Source organism: Orcinus orca, chromosome 5 (assembly GCF_937001465.1).
Source record: "Orcinus orca chromosome 5, mOrcOrc1.1, whole genome shotgun sequence".
Classification (NCBI taxonomy): Eukaryota; Metazoa; Chordata; class Mammalia; order Artiodactyla; family Delphinidae; genus Orcinus; species Orcinus orca.
The window spans coordinates 40,853,082-40,867,574 of record NC_064563.1 but is presented as its reverse complement, the minus strand read 5'-3'; the positions used below and the strand labels follow the sequence as shown (position 1 = coordinate 40,867,574).

Here is a 14,493-nt window from a genome sequence, read left to right as displayed (position 1 = left end):
ATCTTTCCTTGTACTTACATGGTGGACTTTAGGTTACTTGATAGAAAACAGGTTGATCAAGACTTCAAACTGGTTGAAATATCTTGGTTGATATGGATACCAATGGACACTGGTCCCTATTTCAGGCAGTATTGGGAATTTTGGCAATTTTACAACTGTTTGTATGTCTCTAAACATTTTTATCACTTTTCATAAAATTTTCAGGGTTTCTTTTTCCTAGTATTTTCCCCAGACTATTCTACCAGCTTGTACTATTTATATATTTTGTTATTGGCTGGATGATTGCCCCTCAAGATGTGCATGTCTTAATTCCTAGGACCTGCAAATAGGTTACATTATAGAGCAAAAGGGACTCTGCAGATGTGATTAAGTTAAGGATCTTGAGATGAGGAGATTATCCTGCATTATCCAGGCAGGCCCAATAATGTAATCACAAGTGTCCTCATAAGGGGAAAATAGGGGGAGATATATGCTGAAGAAAAGGCAAAGTGACAGAAGCAGAGGTTAGAATGCTGGCAGCCTCTGGAAGCTGACAAATGCAAGGAAATAGATTCTTCACTCAGAACCTCCAAAAAAGACCAGCCCTGCTGACATCTTGACTTTAGCCCAGTGAGGCTGGTTTCAGATTTCTGATCTCCAGAACTGTAACAGAATAAATCTGTGTTGTTTTAAGCCATGAAATGTGTGGTAATCTGTTACAGCAGCAATAGGTAATAGTAATGAGTTGGAAATAACCTAATATGCAACGAAAGAACGTTGGAAACAACCTGGATATCCAATAAGAAGGGTTAGTTGGAAACAACCTAAATGTCCACAGGATGGAACTGGTTATATAACTTCTGATAATTTTCAAAAGATTAAGTGTGATTTGATCAATTTTTTAATAAATTAAAGGTGCTCTAGAAGGCTATCCATCCAGTTATTAAAGTGCATAGAATAATGAGTACTCTTTGTTTTGTTGTTGTTTTTTTGTTCTGGGTTTTTATTGTGGGGTTTTTGTGGTGTTCCTGGGTGGACACGAACAGATAATGGGTATTCTTTATGCTAATTATTTTATCTGCAATGAGCCTAAGGCTGCATTATTTTTGTAATAATAAGGGAGAAAGGCAATAAAATAATCTTAAGCAATGAATGAAACAAGAAAATAAAGGGAAGGATTTGGAAATTTTAAGAGCTTTACTGGATTTGATTTCTTAATTTTTAATTTATATGCATCCAGTTTTTCCTATATTATTTGTTCAACATTGTTTTCAAGAACTTTTCTATCTTATAAATCGGTTGAAAATGAGTACTTCTAACCTCCAGTTCATATTTTATATAGCTTTTGTATGTACTAGACATATCATATTAGAACCTCTGTTACAGAAATGGGTATTTATGTGCCATAAGATACAGTGCCTGCCTAGAAATGGTCATTTAGATGATGAGAATCAACAAAACTAAATAAAATAAATTTAAAATGAAATAATACACAATAAAATGTTGAATTTTAGGAGAATAATGAGGTAGTATTTGATAAAACCATACACCCAGCTTTGCATGTGCTTAGGTATTTATCCACATCAGCATCTCCCAACTATCAGTTCAAAATATACCAGGTAATAACAACAGTAATAGCAATGGTAATAATGTTAACAATAGCAATAATAGTTTTATATTCCACAGTATATTTGTCTCATTGCTCACCAACCCTTGCAAAAACTATATGCAACAAATACTGTTTTACTATTATTTCCATTTTGTACATAAGAACCTGGAGCTCAGAAAAGTTAACCAATATTCTCAAGGTCCCAAAGTCCTTAGCAGTGTCAATGAATTTTCTAGTCAGTGACCTGCCCAGGGGATTACACATATCCCAACTGCCTATCTGTCTTTAAGAAAAAAAAGTGGGAGGCATTACCAGTAGCTCTCCCACTCCACTGGGGATTTCCAATGAGGATGAAAATGTGACCAGAGATCGCTGACTGACATGACATCTGCTCAAGGCTCAAGGAATTTCTAGTGCCTAAGGGGTCATGCCGATCAGTTTATTTTTAAGGGAAGTAGGTTACTACTCAACTTGCCAGAAGTGACTTCTAATATTTATGTCATACATCAGTATGAGATAGCAGAATCAGAATTTATAATAATTCAAGTGTGCACTAAATATAACTTTATTTTCCACAACTGCTCCCATCGTGCTCCAGCTTGCTCTGGCTCCATTTCTGCTGATGGCCATTGAGATAGAGTTGGGATAATGTTGGGGAGGAACCCTTGACTCTGCCAAATAAAGGTTGAAGTGAAGTTCACGACAAGGTGGGGAAGAGCCTCTGGTCCATGTGCCGTCTTCTGGGTCTTTGTGGGCCTCACCCCACTTGTCATTGTTGTGGCTTTCATATTGGTACCCACCAACAACGTTGTAGACCTCTAGTCATGCCTCCATTCACAAGGCCCTGTACTCTGTGACCTCCTTTCCATGACTCCAGGCTGCTTCTAATCTATTCGTCCTCTCAGCTTCCAAATTCCTCTCCACTTCACACAGTCTGCAACTACTTGTGACTCTCCAGTGTGTGATGGTACAGGCCACAGGGAATAGAGACACTATTTTAGGCCCATCCATGGAAACACCTCTATGTAACATTCACTTCTGAATTGAGCCCATGCAGTGGTGCCACACTGAACAAGGTACCATCACAAACCCAGGCTTCCCTCCACAGCTTACAGTCTCTCCAATCGAGACACTCGCTGACAGACCCAAACCTGTTTAGATGTTTAACCACACCCAACCCATGCTCAACCCTAAGAACAGGAAGAGCAAAGAAACTCTTATCTGGCCCTCCTCTTTTTTTCATCCCCCCTCTTCTCCTAGTACCAGAAGGACTTCCTACTTACTTTCCCTTCTGGAAACAACTTTCCTTATGTCATAGCCTCCTTCTTACCAATCTCATGAGCTTCTTTTTACAGGTGAATATCTTTTCCGTTTCTTGGCATAAAAAGCCTTATGATGTGGCCCTGATGGTAGCAGGACCTCAGAAAAAAAACTAATTACCAAGAGGCAAGTACATTAGGAATTATTTTTTAAATAGCCATTTCTTATCCCTTTTCCCTCATTTTACCCAGGAAGCTGCTCCAAGGGCTCCTCCTTAGAGAAGCCTTCTCTTACCATCCACTGAATTGTGTCCCCCTCAATTCATATGTTGAAGCCTGATGCCCAATGTGATGATATATGGAGATGGGGCCTTTGTGAGGTAATTAGGGATAGATGAGGTCATGAGGCTGGGGCCTTCATGATAGGATTAGTGCCTTTTAAAGAAAAGACACCAGAGAACTTGTTCTCTCTCCTCTTCTACTGTGTAAGGACACACAGTGAGAAAAGGGCCCTCACCAGAACTGAATCACAGTGGTACCCTGATCTTGGACTTCCAGCCTCAGGAACCGTGAGAAATAAATGTCTGTTGTTTAAGTCAAAAAAATCTATTTCTTTACAATAGCAATGGTTGAGTGTGAAGCTCTTTCTCCAGGATTTAGAAGCCTGGCTCTAAATACATAACCTTAGGCAAGTCACTTAACTATTCTATATTTGTCTTCTCATGTGTAAAAACGGAGACAATACTAAGCTTGTTATGAGGATTAAGCATGACTGTGAAATAGCAGTTGTGGCACTCAACACAGGCACTGGCACACAACGAAGTGCCTAGGTAACATCAGAAATTAACAATGTTTCTCTGTCCCTTAGGTATTAAGGTAGTTATTCACTCAGGTTATTAAATTTCATATAAGAAATTCAACATAAACACTATTCACATTGTGAACAGCAGAAAAGGGACCCTAAACAAACAAAGGATACCCATTATTTTCATTTCCTACAACATCCATAAAATTCTACCTCTGTGTTTTAGATTTCCTTGCAGGAGGTCATTGCTGAGCTGCCTGACTAACCTTAGATGGCAATGTTGCATTGGGTAGAATTCATTAAGACCTTGAAAAGTGGTAGATTCTGGCTTTCTGAGAAAGGGCGTAGTTCAAATCAACCCAACAAAATCTTAGGTGAAAATGTAGGGTGTGTCACACACATGCACATTAAAACCAACCAGAAAAGATGTTTGCACATTTTAAATGATCTATTTAATACTATATATTTTATAGCATTGAAAATGTTTCTTTTTATACTTTAATAAATGTTATTATCGGCACATAGTTTTCTGTGTACAATTGTTAAGTGTTCAGTAATATCTGATTATTGTGGTTTAATTGTCAAAGTCACTTCTGAATGCACTAGAAGCATTTTGAAACCTGGCTAAAATCATTTCTCTCGTTGTTCAAATGCAGGTCAGTGAAACAAGCTAATACATTCCTAGGCTCACAGTCATGCTCTCTACCTAAACTTTATTTAATCACAAAATGTTATCCCATAACTGCCTTGAACCAAATGCAATTCTTTAGAAACTACCATTATGGAGAGATGTGGGGAACAAAAAATATTTTAATTTAGTGAGATACATATAATAACTTAAATTGGGATATGATAGTCCTTTGTTCATTGGTTCATTCATCCAAACTGTGGTTGAGAGAGCTCTTCAAAATAAGCCAGATTTGTAATTTCAATAACTCACACCAGAAAGCATAATTTTTCCATTTTCCTCTAAACCTAGCAGTCTAAATAATAAATATGTGTTTAACTTAACTAAATATCCAAATGATATTTCTAGGTTGCCTGGAATATAGCTGCTCTTATGAATATAAATTACGACCACCCTAGACACTATCAGAGTCTTATTTATAGTATGAATTTTCACCATCTGTGAAGAAAGGGCTTGCTAAGCAAACCTCAGACTAGTCCCTACGGAATTAAGAATGTGTGGAGCCTAAAGCAAGGAGGCGCTACAGCATTTAGAGCCAGAGGCAGAACTGCTCCCCGGGAGGGTATCTGTCTTCATAATTAACACAGTCTACTTCTTTGGTTTTGCAGAGTCTACATTTGAGGAAATGTGAACAATATGCTAAGAAAAATGTTTTGAAATTTGGGGGGTAATTCTTTCAAAACAAAGGAGAGGACCAGAAAACACTTTACTGCCCCTCCTTGCGTCATAGCAACTCCCCCTACCCCTGGGACGTAAGGATACTGTCCCAGTGCAGCAAATAAATACAGGGAAGAATCTGACTGATACTACCTCCAAAATGTCCCTCTTACTTTATTTTAAATTTTCATCTTATTTCCATAATCAGGAGGAATTCTGAATTTCCTTTCCCTGTTTTGGTAATAAATTTGTTTGGTTTGGTATGAAAGAAGAGTAACTAGTGCTATTCCCTTTAAAAATTACAAAATCTCTCTTCCAACTCTCTTCTCTTCCTCATCCTTTTCCCAAACTTAAAATTTTTCATTTCCAAATAAAACTCCATTAATTTTCATTATAGACACAAACATTAGAGCACCCAATAAGCACAACCTTGCAGTGACATGAAAAATAGCAAAGAAATGACAAGGCAAGCACGGGAAAAGGAGGTGAGAGAAATAAACTCCCTTAATTTTGTTCAAAGGGATCAGCTGAACATAAGCATGTTTTTATGACTCCCTTCCTATTAACTTCTCAACAGTCCCACTCCCCTTCCTGAGACAGGCTGGGACCTGGGCCCCTTGGCTGCAGTGCTTGCATCTGGACAAATGTCTCCTAGAGCAACAAAGAAACTATAAGGGACTAAAAATAACTGCGTGCATGTGCAGTTGGGGCAAATCCTGGACAAGATACAAAAAGACCAAAAAACCCAACTACCATTTCTGAAGAGCCAGGAGCAAAAACAGGGTACTGCGCATGCCCCCTGCACTCAACACCACCAAAGGGGTGGGCAAAACACCTAAGCCACCCCTCAGGCCAGACCCCATGGACACACCCCTACCCTCACCCCATATAACGAACCAGCTTGCCCCTCCCCCAGTAAAACCTTGCCTGAATTTCTTAACTGGCCTCTTATCAATTTCTACTGATTGGGGAAAGCCAAGAACCCTGGTCGGTATCAGACTCACAGCTAACCCACTCGTGGTTACAATTAAATCAGATTTTTAAAGCTTTCTTCCATTAGGGAATGGGGCATGTGTGTGCCCATATACGTGTGTGTGTGTGTGTGTGTGCGTGTTTCTGTGTGTGTGTGCGTGCACGAAACAACTTTAAAAACCCAAGCAAACAGATGTGGATAATCTTATATACAGGGTAGAAAGAAATTTTAAAATTATCCTGTGTTTATCATAATAGATACTTGCTCTCTGCTCCACTCCAGAAGATAAAATGGAAAATAAAAGCAAATTTAAAACCATTCACTGATAATTATGTCATTAACATGTTCCTGAAATCAGTGAATTATTTTTTACAGTCCTTTTGGGTTGGTCATTTATCACCCAAAATATAAATATCAAAATAAACTTATGACAAATTCCCTTTTCTCTTTTAAGACACATAATCATAAGTACGGGTCTTGGGCAGAAACACCTGACTTTTAACAAATGTTATTCTGAGCTGGCAAGAAAAAATGTGAAAACTTTAAAACAGGCAAGTAAGATGAGTAGTGTCCTGTCCAGTGAATAATTATGGGTGTGTCTGCCTTTCATTGTCTTTGAACTATTTCGGTTAATGTAGATTACTGGTAGCAGGCAAATGTCTCTCATTCATAGACTGTAAATGAATTATCTCAGGTAGAGGTGCAAATTGATTTCCCTCTCTCCAAGAAACCGGTTTTATATTTATTAAGTAAATTCAGTTCAGCATTCCTAGTTGTCTATGTGTGTCTGCTCTTCGAATTCTCTTGAACTGGTTATACATCTTACTGGTTCTCCCATTAATTAATGAATCAATTAAAAGCACTGATATCTTTCATTTTATATTTGTATAAGAATCATGATTTTTTAGCTTTTAATCAAAATTATCTTTTGAACAGGTCCAAGACACCAATACCATCCCCTTCACAAAAGTGAATTTTGAATTTCCTTTCAAAACAAGGGAAATATTAATTCTAAAATCATCCCTCAGGGAGCATCCCCAGTGGCAAAACACATGTTCCACCACCACTGCCATTTCTTATATTGTTTCATTTTTGTTCTTAATAATTTAATTGAAAAATAAGTTGACTCATAAAATTTCAATAATACATGAGTGTATTAAGCAAAGAGTGATGACTTCTCCCTAAAGCCTTAGGTATCACTTCCCAGAAGTAACCAGTGTTAATAGCTGACCACTCCCATTTTTACCTGAAGTGAAGATTATGTATATAGACCCAGACCTTACAGAAAGGAGATCACAAGACGGTAAGAGGGAGGTAAAATGGATAACATTGCCTTGGTGTTGGGGAGGGATTCTGGTCCCTGGATGTCAAGTCAGGAAACAGGAATCCCGCCCAACTCCTCACTTGTAGCCATGAGGGGACACATACTTAAAGGAGAAGCTGCATTCCACCTCTGGAATTGCTTCAAGACCACCCCACATCCATTCACCCTCCTTGATATGCCCTGCTCCTTGGTTTTTGGTGGCGATTTTGTTCCCCGTTTTGGTTCTGTAACTTAATTGTTCTTTATACAGCCAGTTGGAGACCCTCTACCCTAGTGTTAAGCCTTGGCACCCCTCTAGAATATGACTTCCTTCTTTGCCTTCCAGAAAAGGGAACAAATAAATACACCTAAAACCAGGTGAGAAAGCAGTCCTGCTGGCAGCTAGGCCACGACGTTCCCAGTTGAATATAAACCATACTCACAGAACAGAAACAATGTCTAAACCAGGGCACTCCATGACAATATTTAGAACGAGACAGAATAAGGCCACTCTGCAACCACAAAAACGGTGAAGCATCCCTCTCTTCTGCCTAACAGGAATGACTGCTGCTCCTTTACCTCACCAAGGAGAGGCCCATCCCACTGTGGTCCTCCTATCTGATCAATAAATATTGTTAAGATACACAATCACAAAATTGCTCCTGCCGCCTGAAATATGTCATCCAGAATTGGCCTCCACTCCCTTAAACTCACCTTGAATCATCCAGCACAAACCCATATCCTGTAAGAAGCATCTCCCAACTCCTCATGGTTCCTTTGGAGTGCTTCAGTCTTGTTACAGCAAGAAAAATAAACTGAATTTCTTTTTACGCTAATAAGTGTGTTCCTAATGATCTTTTGTTGATGGGCTTTAACAGGGAAAAACTTATTTACTTTAAGGGAATATTAAATTTCATTCTGATCTTCTAGGAACCCTTAAAAATGCTTCTTGTTGCATGCTTTGTATTCTTCCATTTCTAATAGAGTCTTGTTGCAATGCACTTCATACACATTTTTTCTCTTTAATCTAGCATCAAACATGTAAAGCAAGTAAGATAAGTGTTTTTGTCCCCAACACTCACTGAGGTTGAGGCTTGTGCAAGTTCATTCAAGGAGTTGTGAACAATGCTATGTAGAGCTCTGAATTCTTCACTCCTGAGAATAACACAGGAAAAGTAGTCAAGGAAAGAGCCAGAAGCTTAAATTTACCCCGTCAAAAAAATGCACTGGGGGGGCTTCCCTGGTGGCGCAGTGGTTGAGAGTCCGCCTACCGATGCAGGGCACACGGGTTCGTGCCCTGGTCCGGGAAGATCCCACATGCCGCGGAGCCGCTGGGCCAGTGAGCCATGGCCGCTGAGCCTGCGCGTCCGGAGCCTGCGCTCCGCAACGGGAGAGGCCACAACAGTGAGAGGCCCGCGTACCACAAAAAAAAAGAAAAAAAAAAAATGCACTGGGGGATGTAGAAGCACCCCCAATTAAGCTGTGCATGGGTTCAGGAATAGTGGCCACTGACGCCTGAGCCCTGGGCATTCATGCATCAAGGAAAAGGTTTAGCCAAATAAGCTGCTCCTGTCTCCTCTAGATCCCTACATCATTTCATTAAGGATGGCCAGACTGGAGAGACAATGAGGACCGGAGGCTGAACAAGACCTGCATTCAAGTCCCAGCTCTGCTCTTAATTCGTTAGTTACTTCTCCAAGGGGAGGGGTGATTAGGTGCGCCCAGTCCCTAACCCTACAGGAGTCAGTCAGTCCCCTTCCCTGGCTGTCACCACATCCAGAGTTACTTTATTCCCAACCCTCCACCCTTGTACCTCCACGACACGCCCCATCCTACAAGTTCACTAATGCAACTGAAGCTCACAGGCGCCACCTCGAGGCTTCAGAATAGCACAGTCACCTCCAGAAACTGATCACTGAAGAACCTGCAGCTACACTGCCCCTGCCTGTGACACCAGCAACTTTGTGAGATGTAAAGTCAGCAGACATGCAGCAGGTTATTAAGAGTTCCTCCAAAGTGTTGCTAAGCTCACTGCCAAAGAGTAAGCATTCAAGTTCCAACTTCAGACACAAACTATGTCCAGAACCATCTCCTTCCCCAAGATAACTGAGGCACGGTCATGGGGCTGGGGTTCACCTTCCTAGGAAGTGCCCCTTGGGGAGATCCCGCGTGGCCTTTCTTACACTGCTCACCACTTGGAACGATTCTAATCATCAGAGATCTTTTAATAGCAGTTAACATGAAAAGGAAAAGCATCAATCCTTGATTCCAGAAGGTTCCATGTACCTCCTATACAAATGTGACTACCACCATCCCTGCCAATTTTGAATACCTCATTCCAAGGGACGTGGGATAGAACCTAAGTCTCATTAGCTTCAAGGCCCTTGCTTTTTCCATGGAACCTGCTGGCATAAGACCACTGAGGATTTTAAACAACCACTTCAGAAAGAGGCCCCGGATAGAGACACACCCACATGGACCTAGCACTATCAAATGACACATTCAAACTCTACGGCCATGACCTGCACCTCAAACAGCATGAGGACATGTAAATGTAAGGAAGGTTTTCAATTCTTTTAATACATAAAATGGCACAGGAGATTATTTTTCAGAATATATACATTGAATAGAACCTTTTCAAGCAGACATCTATTTAGATAATTATTTGCAAACACTAGAAATAACATGTTCTATGAGCAGTCACCAGATGGATGAAACATTTGCACAACTTTCAGATGAAAGTCCTGATGGAACCCTAAGTCACTATAATGTTCATGTGAGTGTGTGAGTGTGAGTGTGTGTTTGAGCCAAATTTAAAACCCAAGTGCTTCATTTCCCCCAAGAAGAAGGGTTGTCAGTTTATAGAAAGCTTTCTGGACAACAATTATACACATCAAGTGTAAACATGCTTTGATGAGAAAAGTCTGTCTTTCATTTCCAGAATTGGTGGTAATGAGGGGACAGAGTTAATTAACTTAAGCTATTTAGGTTTCTTCTGAGAGGCATTTTCCCCGGTGGTTTTACATAGAGTCTACGTCTCATCTTCCTGACTAGACTCTTAGTCCCTGAGGACTAGGCCTGGGCTTTCTACCTCCTTTATGTTCCTCTTAGATGGCTGTAGGAGAGGCTGACTTTTAATGAGCATCTACTATGTGCTGTGAGCCTACAGTTCCTCACCTAATTTTTTTCAATAACTCCAAGCACAAACACTCCTATAATTTTAAGTAAAGTGAGGCACAGAAATTTAAGACACTTACCCAAGATCACAAGGCTAGATAATAGCAAAGTTGATGCTTGAGATATTATGTGAATCTGAGGTCTACCCACTATACAGCACTGTAATGTACTATACTATAAAATACTATACCATACCATACTATGTCTCACTCCAGCAGTGTGAAAAGTAGCTGTTTACTAAAACCTAACAGTAAAGATTACTGCTGAGTGAGAATTTAAGTCAGAGATGTAAGGCACCCCATTTCTTCCTTCTGCTTCCAAGAACTTCAACTCCTTATTTAATAATTTGAAGACCCATGTAGCAAATTAACAAGAGAATGGAAACTTAATTTCCAGCATTTATTCATCTCACAGAAGTATGATCAGAGTAGTCCAAAAAAAATAATATAACAGCTCATCATCAAAGGAAAAGGACAACCTAACCATTACCTGGTGAGTGTTAGAGCCATATACTTTACACATATACTCAGAAAATACGTATTGAATGAATGAAGGACTCAAAACTAAGGAACAAATCTTGCTCTGGTAAGCATTGTGAAATCACTTCAGTTACTCCTAAACTAGAAACATTAACTTGAAGCATAGGATTTTGAAAAAACTGATGTATAAGATTCATAAATCATAAATCCCAGCATGGCAAGTGTGATGTCCCTTTGGTTGAGGAGGCAAGCACAGGAGACTTAAGCAGAAGTTGCTGTGCAGCCAAGTTGGAAGAGTTCATCAGTTGTTCTTAGGCCCCAGGGGACTAAGGCTACAGTGTTTCATTACAATTTGGCTTAATTTCTCAACTTTAAAGACTGAACTAATAAAAAGTATTTGGAAATCCAAATGGTGAAAGAAAGTGAGAAATCCAATAAATCCAGCCTGCTGGGAGGCCCTGTGCTGAGAAGACGGGCATACCCTCCAACCCCATCCTGCATGTGTGTTCTCTCTAAATATCACAGTTGCTGCAAAATTTAATATGGTAAGGGCCGGAAGGGGCTTCCCAGACCCTGCAAATGAAAGGCCGTATGACTTTTTGGAGACCTAGCTTTGGGCTTAATCATTAACAGAGTTCCTTGGAGTGTGCTTCACACACTTAGCCAGATCTACACAGGGAGGATTAATATAAAAGCAGGCAGAAAATGAAGGAAGAGGGCAAAGGGGACTTGTAAAATCCAACCACCATCTGCCACTTCAAATCCAGCAGCACTAAGGTATTTTAATTTGCAGAAATTTTCCTTCTGGTTTCTAGAAAAACACTGCTTAGGCAAAGGTGGAGTAGGTCACCTGGCAGTTATACACAGGAGGACTTTGTTATTTTTTTTTAATATAAATTATTTATTTATTTTTGGCTGCGTGGGGTCTTCGTTGCTGCACGGGGGCTTTTTCTAGTTGCGGCGAGCAGGGGCTACTCTTCATTGCAGTGGCTTCTCTTTGTTGCAGAGCACGGGCTCTAGGCCTGAGGGCTTCAGTAGTTGTGGCACTCAGGCTCAGTACTTATGTCTTGCGGGCTCTAGGGCACAAGCTCAGCTGCTCTGTGGCATGTGGGATCTTCCCGGACCAAGGCTCAAACCTGGGTCCCCTGCATTGGCAGGCAGATTCTTAACCACTGCGCCACCAGGGAAGTCCCATGGAGGACTTTATTGAGTGCAGGTAAATGAACAAACACACAGAAAACAACAAAATAGGAAGATCACAAATGTATGCCTGGATAATAAGAAATTGCAACAACTAGATTAATGTTTGGCAGTGGAGCTGCTCAAGTCAGGATGAACCATAGAATTTATTCCACCTTTACAAATTCAAAAAAAAAATAAAAGAATTATCTTTGACCGAAACATAAAGGAATAGTAACTCTTTTTTGTTGATGTCTTTTATAATTTCAGGTTTTACAGAATTGAATGGACCATATTCCTCAATTCACAGTATGCTATCATCAGTGGCACCCACAAGGCTATTATATTCTATTTCAGTTTGTTTTATTTTAAATCTCTTTATTTCCCATTCCCAGTCCCAATCTCTTCCCAGGTAGTATAAACAACCACTCTGGTACATTTAAAGTTTGGTCTTTCGAGCTATCTTTCATACATATTTATTTAGATATATGTATATCTATATTATGATATGTAAATCTTGTTTATATCAAGTCTTTGCCTGTTGCATAGTATCCATTAAATTCATGTATCACATTTCATTTAGACATTTAGACGTAGATAGACACCTATGTGATTTCTGACCTTTGTTAGAACACGTAATACTGCCATGAACATTCTCATATGTTTTTCTGAGGACATCTTTTTTGTAAAACCATGCAAGTGGTTCTCTGGATGCTGAAGTTTCTCTAGGCATGGAATTTCTAAGCATAGTATATACATATCCTTAATTTCACTCTGCACTGCCATGACAGCTCACTGGAACAGCTGTTTATATTTCCACCAGCAACATAAGAGAATTCTCATGTCCCCACATCTTTGGTCAGTATTTGATGATACCTGATTTCATAATTCTTGCCAACTGGATTGTTGGAAAATAGAGTTATTTTATTTTAAATTGCATTTTTCTGATTATATTCACTTAAGATATTTAATGATTATACGTTTCCTTCTCTATTAATTACTTATTAGCAGTCTTTGTTTTCTGACTTTACTTGCTATGAGTTAAAATTATGTTCAAGAATTCCTTGAATATTCTAGATATTAATTCTTTGTTGGTATTATACATTGAAAATAGCTTTTCCATTGTTGAATAGGAATCCTTAATTTTGATAAAAAATAATTTTTAATGTATACTGTAGACTATCTGGAGTCTTATTTATGGAATCTGTTCTCAAACAACATGACAAAAATATTCTCTTGCATTTTCTTTCCTACATCTTAAAGTTTTACTTTTCATATTAAGGTCTTTAATCCACCTAGATTCCATGTGGAGAACTGGAGATTCATGCTAGCTCCCAAGGGGATGATAGCAATGCAGCTCTAGCCAACTTTACCAAATCCAGGAATATCAACAAAAATGGAAAATATTTTCACTTTCAAGAGAAGCCATAAATCTGTATTCTTTCTATGTAATATTGCCTGATATTTAAAACATACTGTGGCCTCCCCCAAACATACATAGGAGCCCAGACTCATCCTTGTGAGCTGCCAGTTTGTGACCTTTGAGTCACAGATTTTCTCTTTAATACTTTGACCTGACCTTAGTAGCTTTGTACTCTAGTTATTGTCAGAACAAGCAATTTTTGTTTTCACTGCTTTGCATTTTCTCTACCCATTTATTTAACAGAGCTTACCTATTCCTAACCTGTTCCTAATTCTCCCAATTTAGTAGTTTTTATCCCCATCTCTGTATAGAAGAAATAACCAACCATCACTCAACTTATTTCCTTATCAGTACACAAATGCAACATGATGGCAACAGGGGTAGCCACATGCTTCTCAAGAACCAAACTCTGATGTGGCATAAAAGAGGAGTTTTCTACCATCTGTCTCACAATGCAGATTGCAGGAACATATGTGCCTACACCAAGGACTGGCTGGAGAGAACTGTTCTGTAAATAACAGCACTTGAAAACAAGTGCTGTGTCTTTACTCCCACTCAATGCCCAGGAGCTCCTCACAGAAGTGTTTAACTGAGGATTCCTTTGTCCCCTCATCCTCTAGCAAGTGAATGTAAAAAAAAAAAAAAAACCACACAACTCAACTTCAAAGTAGGTATGGAGATGGCCAATTGAAATTTTGCACAGTAGCAAAAAGCACAGTCCTGGAACAACTTGGATAAGAGAATTCTAGTTGGCTAACTCACAATAAACTAGAGAAGAACTTGGTAGAAACTAGGGTAAATTGCATTAATATTCAAAATATCTGACACCCTTTCTGTAGGAAGATTACACCTTCCACTGCGCTGATATCATACGTGGCCATGTGACTTGTAGTACCCTTTCCTGGAGCCCACCTTTTTGAATGCAGGAGTAGCCACATGACTTGCTTTGGCAAAGACGTGTG

At 39.5% G+C, this 14,493-nt stretch overlaps 1 long non-coding RNA gene across 1 annotated transcript; it reads left to right on the top strand.

Moving 5' to 3' along the window:
* Nucleotides 1–3,271: 3,271 nt before the first annotated feature.
* On the top strand, nucleotides 3,272–8,049 carry LOC125964481 (uncharacterized). Its single transcript, XR_007477536.1, has 3 exons — nucleotides 3,272–3,429; nucleotides 7,164–7,273; nucleotides 7,832–8,049. It is a non-coding gene; the product is annotated as an uncharacterized LOC125964481 (long non-coding RNA).
* The last annotated feature ends 6,444 nt before the right edge of the window (nucleotides 8,050–14,493 follow it).